This window comes from Coffea arabica, chromosome 9e (genome assembly GCF_036785885.1).
Source record: "Coffea arabica cultivar ET-39 chromosome 9e, Coffea Arabica ET-39 HiFi, whole genome shotgun sequence".
In the NCBI taxonomy this organism is placed as follows: domain Eukaryota; kingdom Viridiplantae; phylum Streptophyta; class Magnoliopsida; order Gentianales; family Rubiaceae; genus Coffea; species Coffea arabica.
Window position 1 is genome coordinate 10,957,908 of NC_092327.1, and position 9,764 is coordinate 10,967,671.

Below are 9,764 nucleotides of genomic sequence, written 5' to 3' on the forward strand. Positions count from 1 at the left end.
ACTTATCTCCAAATGCACCTGGAACGGCCTTTTTAATGATCATCAAATATAAGAAATTTAATCTCTTCCACCTTTTTTAATCCTTCTTTTCATCAGAGATACTCTGATCTATAAGAGGTGGGGGAGAATCAGTCCTTAATGCAAGGTCGAAATCCATGACTCCAAGAAATAGAGGTTTTCTTTCCAAGACTTGATATTTGTGCCATTCAGCATAATAATATTACTGATGTTGGTAGTTATATTTGCAAGATCATTTACAACTAGACAAAAAATATCAAATAATTAAAATAAGCTCACATAGACCAAAATAATAATAAATTCAAATAAAGGTTACTCCATCTCAAGATACTAATATTCCATTAATATTTCGTCTTTAAACAAAAAAATTAACTTTTAAGTAATATCTTGACACAGTAATAAACACTAACAATAAGAACATGTCAAAAATAAATTTTTCTTTGGGCTAATTTATAATTCACATGTAAAAATTCAAATAAATATCACGTGTTTATTATCATAAATGCACATGCAATCTTGTTAAACATTGACCTCCCTTTGGGTCGATTAATATTCACAAAATTGCAAGTACCCAACTAGTTATATTCTAAAATAAATTAATTTTCACAATAGAGATCACTTTGGTGGCATATTATTTCAATTAATTTATTTTAAATATATACATATACTAGGGGGGAGTGCCTGCACATTGTGCGGGTGTTTGCTGCCTGTGGTTAGAGAGGATTTTTCATTGAACAAATAATAGTACATTTTGCAAAGAAATAGTCATCAAATATGATAAACCTGATAATAGAATATTCTAATTGTAACACACACTTGTCCACTTTATTTTATTAATGCTTTTACAATTTTACCATTCCCAAAAGGCTTCTACAGATATCAGTTGAAAATTGCTCAAGAGCAAACATAAGTTGTTTCAAACAAAAGAATATGTGATATTAAGATAACACATATTCCTTTTTAGTTCTGATCCATTAAACATGATATCCAAAGAAATGCACATTGACCAAGATTTGCACCAATTCTTACAGTTGTGTACTACAATATATTTACTTAATTTCAAATTTTGCCTACAAAGCCAACACAAATTTGAAGCAAATAGAATCAAGTAAATCTTAATTTACAAAAAAATGATCAGCCAAAGGGAAAAGAAATAACCGACCTCAGTCCCAGAGAGAAACCATACCAACGCAAAAACATTCTCATGGATTCTATTCCTCAAAAAGCAATAACACAGAGAAACAGAACGCCAGCAAAGTAACAAAAGAAGTACAAAGGTCAACCGTTCAGCCATGATGTAGTAATTGCTATAATTTCTTATTATAAATACTCAATACCATTCAATGAAGAGCCTGCCAAGATCCCAAGCAAGTTTCTTTCTTAGTTCTATCTTGTTAGAGGTTTTAAACCTAAAAAAAGGCGCAAAAAAGAAATTGGCACTACTCTCAGCAATAATTAATTGTCAATAGGAACTAATGTATTAACAACCCCAACCAAAAGACATAGGGAATTAATCGGTTATGTTCCTCTAATTTTGCTACATACTAGGAGGTATAAAACGCGTGATGTATGTAGGTGACTAAAGACAATATGCCCTGCAAAATATGCGGATTAATGGAGTGATTGAATTTCGATGCATTCTTCTATATGCAATTTTTTTTTTTTTTTTGTATATCAGTATGAATATGCATGGCAGTTGACAGAGGGAAAAATATCACTGAGCTATATAGATTAAGGTTGACAATCCAAAGTCCCACTTAGACATATGGATTCATCGAAAAAAAATGTTTGTCGGTTAATAATTTGTGGACACAACTAAATATAAATATACATGAATAAGTAGGAGGCAAAATTGTTTCACGAAAATAGGAATTGGTTAATTTTTCTTTTATCTTACTCTATTGCTTGTTTAGAATGAGAATAAAGTTTAGCATTTTTCATAAAGTGTAGAAGCATATGATGTGACGATTAGAATATATTATACTTCATAGGACAAAAAAGAAGTAATGCTGAGATATAGAGCTACTTTAGCTGAAACTTGAGTAATTCTTCTTTTATCTTACTCCATTCTTCTTTTATCTTACTCTATTGCTTGTTTAGAGTGAGAATAAATTTCAACATTTTTCATGAAGTGGAAAAGCATATGATATGATGATTAGAATATATATTGTACTTCATAGGACAAAAAAAGAAGTAATGTTGAGGTATAGAGATACTTTAGCTGGAACTTGGGTAATTCTTCTTTTATCTCACTCCATTACTTGTTTAGCATGAGAATCAAGTTTGCTATTTTCCATTTAAGTGTAGAAGCATAGAGTGTGACCATATGTATATATTATGCTTCATAGGACAAAAAAGGAAAATGCTAAACTAAATAAGGAAGCATCTTCATTGTACACAGCAATATTGATCCAATTGTGGTTATAATAACTTGGAAAAAAAATGATTAGGTTCTCATGTTTAGTTGACTATGAGTTAACCGAGTTGAATAGTGAAATTAAAATGCTATGGGTACAGACTATGAGTTATCCAAAAACTTATTCCTACTTTTTAAAATCTCTTATGACAAATCCAAAAGAAAATCAAACAGAACACTAGAAAAGACAAAACATCAAAAAGCAGCAAACAATCACAGCCGGATATTTAGCATCAGGGAAAGAACAAAGCATACAAGGAAAAAATATGGAAAAAATTAGCATTAAGACCGTTGCATATAGCTCAAAAGCATTAGTAAAGCAAGGATCCAAGAAACACATAAGGGGGGAGGGGGGAGGGGAGAAGGGGGAGAGGGGAGGGGAAAGGCAATTCTCCAAGATTCCAACTCCGTAAAAAAATGACCAACCATCGAACAAGCAAAAAATGTAGGTAAAGCAGAGTAGCAAACAACTGCAACCTTGAATTTCAGGCCATGGTACAATTTAAGAACTCAAAAGGGCTAACAAGAGTCAGTCAAGCCAATTTAGTCTGCATGCCGCTTTAGAACGCTGCTGGGTTCTATTGCACCCAACATGCCAGCTACCCCATCATATTTACTAGAATATGGCATTGCATCAGTATGAGAACTTGTTGAAACTGGAACAAAAAAACCATATTGTACATGTTTGATCGTATTAATTCACCCTAGAATTAACAACCAGTGGACTGATATCTTCAGCCACAATATTGTCTTGAGTAGCAGAAAAAGACACCAACACTTCAATTTTCTTCGTCACAATCCCACCCGACTCTCCCCCACCACCCCTTGCTTGTCTTATTGTTCCATTAAAGACCCTATCTATTTTTAATATGCCCCTGATTATCTCATGTTTAGATGTCCCATCAACCTATATGTCACTTCATCTTGTTATGGTTGATTACATCATTAGAGTTACATAAAGTTCAGACAGCTTTGGCTGAATTGTGACAGAGTCCCTTCTGCTTCATTGTATATGTCTCTAAATCTGACAATCTTGCTTCACTACTATGGCTAAGACTACAGTAATGTAGTTGCATAGCCAACATTTGTATACATGTAATCCCCTGGCAGAATGGGCACAATTTTTCGAATTGGCCATGTTATAGAATCTTCAATAGCATCCCATATTGTACCCTGAATACATAAAGCACAAACATTAAGGAAAGAGTATTTGGTATAGTAATAGATATTAAGAAAACACTTAAACACCCTTTTCCACATAGATACAATTCTTCCAAGTTCACTAATCAACCATTATGCAATTAATACCAAAACCTCAAAGGGTTGAACACCATGATGGTAAACAAAAATATTTCAAGCTATAGCAGAGAGAAATAAAAGTTCAAATATGTTTTGCAGTTAATTTCTAAATATTGTGTGCATATCTAGGACGAGAGTAAACAAGATTTAAGAATATCCTGATCTCGGCTATAAACAGAATTTGATAATAGAATTAAAACATACATCAATGGCATCGGAAAGGCCAGGAATGGTCGATATGTCACCACCAATTACTTTAAGAGTAAAATCCAATTTTTTCTGCAAATCAAACAAGGATAAGTAAGCAAAAAATATCACCATATGCACAGATACAAAAGAGCATGCATGATTATGCATAAAATGGGTATCCCATTCAGCATGTATATGTACCAAATTTGGTTTGTTTGAGTCTGTTTCTATGTATGTGTGCATTCTGTACATATGCGTGTCTCTGTGTGCGTGTGTGTGTGCAAGAGAGAGGGAGAGAGAGAGATCACCACGAGTGCAACAAATCCAGATAGAGTCATGCAACATTTTGTTTAAAATCTATTCATCTGAGGAATATGTTAGCTCTAGCACATAGAGTATCCACTGTTGACTTAGTTTAAGTTGTTAAAGATCAGCAATGTCATTCAGCACACCGATTAATGGCGAGAACTTTCTCAGCATTTGTACTTGCAAGTATATACCGACCTTCATACCCTAATAAACATACATTTGCTACTTTACTGCACCAATGAACAAGATGCCATACTTATGGATTATCAGACTACTATTGTAAATGTGTGCAGCCAACATTACACAGTGGAAAATTTTCCACCATGTAGAAATGCAACAGTTACATATTCATGTCACTACACATAACAAAGGTGCAGAAACATGAGTTTCTAGAATTTTCTCCAATTAAAACCCTACTTAATTTTTACTTCCAGGACCTGCAAGAGATTGATCTAGTTTAGAAAATAGACTTTAACCTTTTTTCTCAGAGAATAGCATACAACCCCAAAGCATGGAAACTCATCCACTAATGGCCTAAAGATCAGCCTGAACAACCTAGTGAAACCAATATTCTTCACCTGTGTCAAAAACCATGAGTAATGATCGCAATAAGATAAAGTAGTAAATCAATGGAAAATCTTCAGAAACATATACAAATTGATTGGGACTACTGAAGAAAAAATTGTGTTGAAGATAGATGTTGCATGAAATTCTTTTTGTAATGATTTTGTTCTTATGCAATGAAATATGATGCAGAGATAATGATACTTATTATGATTATACTGTCAGTTACATAGGCCTTTGACTCATGGATATAATGATGCATTAAGAACCATTAGAAAGTAAATCATTCTGCTACTTCTGGAAAAGAAAAAGGGTAAACACTAGCTCTCAGACAAAATGAGAAAGCACGCACAGGATACCTGCACAGGCAATGCAACTCCAAGATAGGTCTTCATATCAAGTATTATACTTGGATTGCCATCCCACTGCATCTCCAGCTCCATGGTTATACCTTCACTTCCATCTTCAATGATGGAAACTCCTGAAATTTGAACTGATTACTGAGTATCGATATAAAAATATATCTATATACCATCTTTATGAATACAAACAGTTAGTATATAAAAATGCAGCCTGTAGTTTATATTTAGTGATCAAAAGGTGAACCATATGCTTCAGACGAGAAAAGGAAAAAAAATTGATGCTTACTATTTGGTTGTCAAAAGAAAATTCTATACCATATTTCTATTTGCAAGGTCCATCTCTATGGGAGATACTCCTACTTTGTTGTTGTCTTCCTATAGTCATTTCTATGCGGAGAACAACAACAATAGGAAAGAACAAAGGGCATTCTCTTCATTAAGTAGACTGTCAGCAGTTATAAGCCTAGCAAGAACTCCTCTTATAGGGTAGATAGCAATTCGTTCCTAATTCAATACATGAAAGTATCTGGTAGTTTATGTTCTGCATACCTCCGAGACAAAATTGCTAATTGTTAGGCCTGATAAAAATGAAAGTGGAAATCTGTAACCAGTGTTGTTAAAATTGAGAGAGTTTCAGAGCCAACATGAATATGGGAGTCGTCTATGACACTTCTCAAAATCGGAAGTATTATCGGAAATGACAGATTGGTCTCAAAAAAGCTTCCTTTCTCTTCGTAGTGAATTTCCAAAATAAAAAAAAGCAAGATTTTGCAAGTCAGAATGGAACTATTACTTAAGATGCTTTAGATGATTAGCTCTATTAGCCTTTGATCAATTACATGTATTTCAAGAAATCGTAATAAAACTTTTAATAAACTTCAAAGAGATAAAATTTAATGAGCCAATAAGTAAAAGAAATGTGATTGGATGCACTAAAATCTCATTTACCTCCAATTCTCAATACATAATCACCGGTGATGTTGACGTGGAAACCAAAAATAATTTTTCATCAAGATTTCTTTTCAAATGATCCCCATCTCTTTTGAGAACTCGGTTCACAAGAATTGTAGCTTGCTATTTCGGTCCTACTCAATAGCCTAAATATTGCAATTGTGAATAACTAAATGACTTCCTTCAGCCTATAACTCAAAAACTACTCCATAGTTTATTCACAAAAAACTAAGCAAAAATAACAAGAAAATTATACTACTATCAGCTACTGGTCAAACTTGTGACGCCCCGAAAAGTATAAGCGTGAGAACCCGTACTTTTCCCATTTTCTAGGGTTTTATTTATTTAAATGGCTTGTTTTCTGCGTTTTCTTTAGTAGGGAAATTTTCTAGATATTTTTAAGGAGCAGATATAGTTTTTGGATGATTTTTCTAGTATCAAATAGGTTTTGAGAAATTAAGAGTGTATACCGGATGTGGGACCCACTAGGGCGAAAAGTTCGGAAAAATTCGACCAATAAGGTTAAGTTTCGGATACTGGGTGAAATTTATCGGGTGTTAAGAGATAAATAGAGGAGGTGAAGTGATTGATGTGAGAGGAAAAAAGAAGGATAGGAATGCATTAATGAGGTGACAAGTGTCACCATTATATTGGATATGACTTATGACAACTATTCACCTTTTGGACTTATTTGACCCATTGATTAAATATCTCAAAATTACCACAAAAATCACCATTTCTTACCTCCTTGGTGGCCGGCCCTCTCTAGCAAAGAAGGAAGAGAAACTCTTCAAAATCTTGGCAACTATCTAGCTCAAATCCTCCAAAACACTTGCTTGATCTTGTTTCTACTCCATAAAATCTCTCCATTTGGTGTTAGTGGTTAGTTTGGTGAAGTTTTTGGAGAAGCTAAGGTGTCCTACAACTCTCCCTCTCTTGTTTACTAGGTGAGTGGTGAATGAACTTCCTCCTACACTTAATGAAGCTTAAGTTGTGCTTAATGGTAGCTAAAGTGATGAATTTGTGGTTTATTTCTTGGTTTGAGAGGAATTGGTGAAGTTTTCAATTTATTGATGAATTTTCTGGTTTAATTGTGATCATGATGTTGTGGTTATCTATGATGGTTGGAATTGATGGCTAATGACTATAGTAGGTGTACATGATTGGTAATTGTAACCAATTTTGGGTTTGGAAGGAATTTGAGAAAGTTAGGGTTTCATAACCCCCTTTCTGTCCGGTTTTGTATCATATGGTTCGAGGCCTAATTGGCCTTGGATCAAAACATAAAAGTTGTAGGTATTGATGTTTTAAGAGTGCCTGTAAAATTTCAGGTCATTTGGAGTAGTGTAGAATGAGATAAGCCGAAATTACTATTGCTGTTCTGGGTTCATCAGGATGTTAGAACTGCGTCTGAAATGGGTTGTTTTGACTGGAATTTTTTTGGATTTGGGTATTGAGGTCTTCTGATGAAATGTAGCTTGATGTCCTAGTTACCATATGCCTTTGGAATTTCTGCATTTGGACCTGTTTAGACTGAGTTGTACTGATTACAGCATAGTGTAATTTGTAAACCTGCAATTACGGTTCTGGTTTGGTATTTTGCATATTTGACCTAGTTGTGCTAGGATTTGGACTGAGTGGCCTTCTACATTGTTGTAGCCCTGGTTCTTAGCTTCGAAATGGTGGGTCTTGCACCTTCATCCGACCATCGTAGGGCCTTTGGTACCATTACCGCAAAATGACGTCAAAACTATTTTTCTGGTTTTGAGCTTAATTTTCATTTCCGGACTTTTCCCTAGCTTGACTTGTACTAGTACTACTTGGAGCTTGCTGAATGGCTATTAGATGAACTTGTTGTTGTGTGTGTACCTTTGGGACTGGCTGAGGAAATAATGAAGCCTTGATGGCTGGAAAAGTAAAGAAATTTAGGGGAAGTGTTGTCCGAACTTTGAAGGGATTTGTTTGCATTGAGTTTGTGATCTAAGACTCGGATTTGAGCAAGGCAATGATATATGATGGATGGTTTCTGAGCCATGGAGGTGAGTGACCTCAAACTATTTCTAAAATTATTTATGAACCGTTTCTTGCATTATTTACTTTTGAACTGTTTCCAAATTTAATTTTGGAACTGTTTTCTTACATATCATGCGTGCTTGCATATCAGTGTCTTGTTATTATTGATTTTGCTTTCAATGATTGTTAAAACGAGTTTTCTAGGCGAGTGTGTACTTTATCGCACTCGACCTAAATAAATATGAAATTTTCAATGATTAATGATTAAATGCTACTTGCGCATGAATGTAAGCCTTTTGGGCTGAACTGGCCATTGCCCCTTGTTACCGGTCGTCTCGAGCCAGAAGCGGACTCGGTCGGGCGACTAGGAACTTGGGTGAACGTTTCGGTATACTCGAGTATTACCTTGTAGGTTGGTGGAGCCTGGCCAAAAGCCAGGGACGGGGTGAATGAATGCACGAATGAAACCAAAAATGCAATGAAATGACAGGAGAACGAACGTATCTTTTCATGAATGTTACTATCGCTTTCCATTGCACCTGTTTCTTGAATTATTGATACTCCATATTTAATGTTTTGTAAACGTTGTAATTGTTTCTAGACTTATCATTTGATTTACGACATCATTGAAATGAACCATTGTTAAACAGATTTGATTACTGATTTTCTGGTTACTCGCTGAGCTTCTAGCTCACCCCAAAAATATTTTATTCCCCTCCACAGGGCTCAAGGCGAAGGAAGGGCTTGTAGTACTTGTGCACGTGATTGGATGGCCTATGTTTTGTACAATTTGGATTTGGAATCATTTTGTGTATAGTTGGGAATTGTTTCCGCTTCGCTTATGACTTGTAATTTTTGGAGAATTTGATGTATATTGGAGATTTATATTGTAATATTTGAGGTTTATTCTTGTAATTCATTTGAGGATTGTAGTGAACGACTGAGTCCCGGCGAGAGCTGGGCAGGCGGTCCGCCGAACCCTCTGGTTCGCCTTAGGGGGAGGTGGGGTCGTTACAAAACTTTCTAATCTTCTTCATTATGTTCCTTTCAGCATTACTCACCTCAGATAATGCAAACAAATTTACGGAATGTCCAATAAATAAGCAAATCTCAAATTAACTAAAACTTACTGAATAGACACACAAAACTAAAAGTACTTCAATAATCAAGACTTTCATACCAGTAAATTGAGGAGCAACAATCCCCAGTGCGAACTTGTAGAATGACAATGAAGCCAACAATACCGGCCTGTATTGCTCCAAAATTGGCTCTACATTAGTTTATATTAGCTCTGAAGCCACCTATGCCCCCAAAATTATCCATATCACAATGCCATTACGAAAAAAATCAATACTAACCATCCAAAATCCAAAAAAAGAAAAGAAAAGAAAAGTGTAAAATAGGTGCCTGCATATTTATTGAGATTAAATATACCTCATTGATGTAAGGCCACATCTTTTCCAGCTGAAGGTTCAACCAAGTCAACTGAAAAACAACCAACCATAAACACACATGATTTGAATTAAACAAGATATGCAGACACATATTTTTATTTTTATTTTTATTTTTTAAAAAAAGAGCACAACAAATCACAATACAATACCATTTGCTGCCGCGAGAAAACCACCCAGGAAGACGGAAAC

General features: G+C 34.8%; 1 long non-coding RNA gene across 1 annotated transcript; it reads right to left on the minus strand.

Annotated features, from left to right (window-relative positions):
• Positions 1 to 4,714: 4,714 nt before the first annotated feature.
• Positions 4,715 to 9,355, minus strand: LOC113709553 (uncharacterized). Its single transcript, XR_003452735.2, has 3 exons — positions 9,302 to 9,355; positions 5,155 to 5,276; positions 4,715 to 4,809 (listed from the first exon to the last, which is right to left on the minus strand). It is a non-coding gene; the product is annotated as an uncharacterized lncRNA (long non-coding RNA).
• Between the last annotated feature and the right edge of the window lie 409 nt (positions 9,356 to 9,764).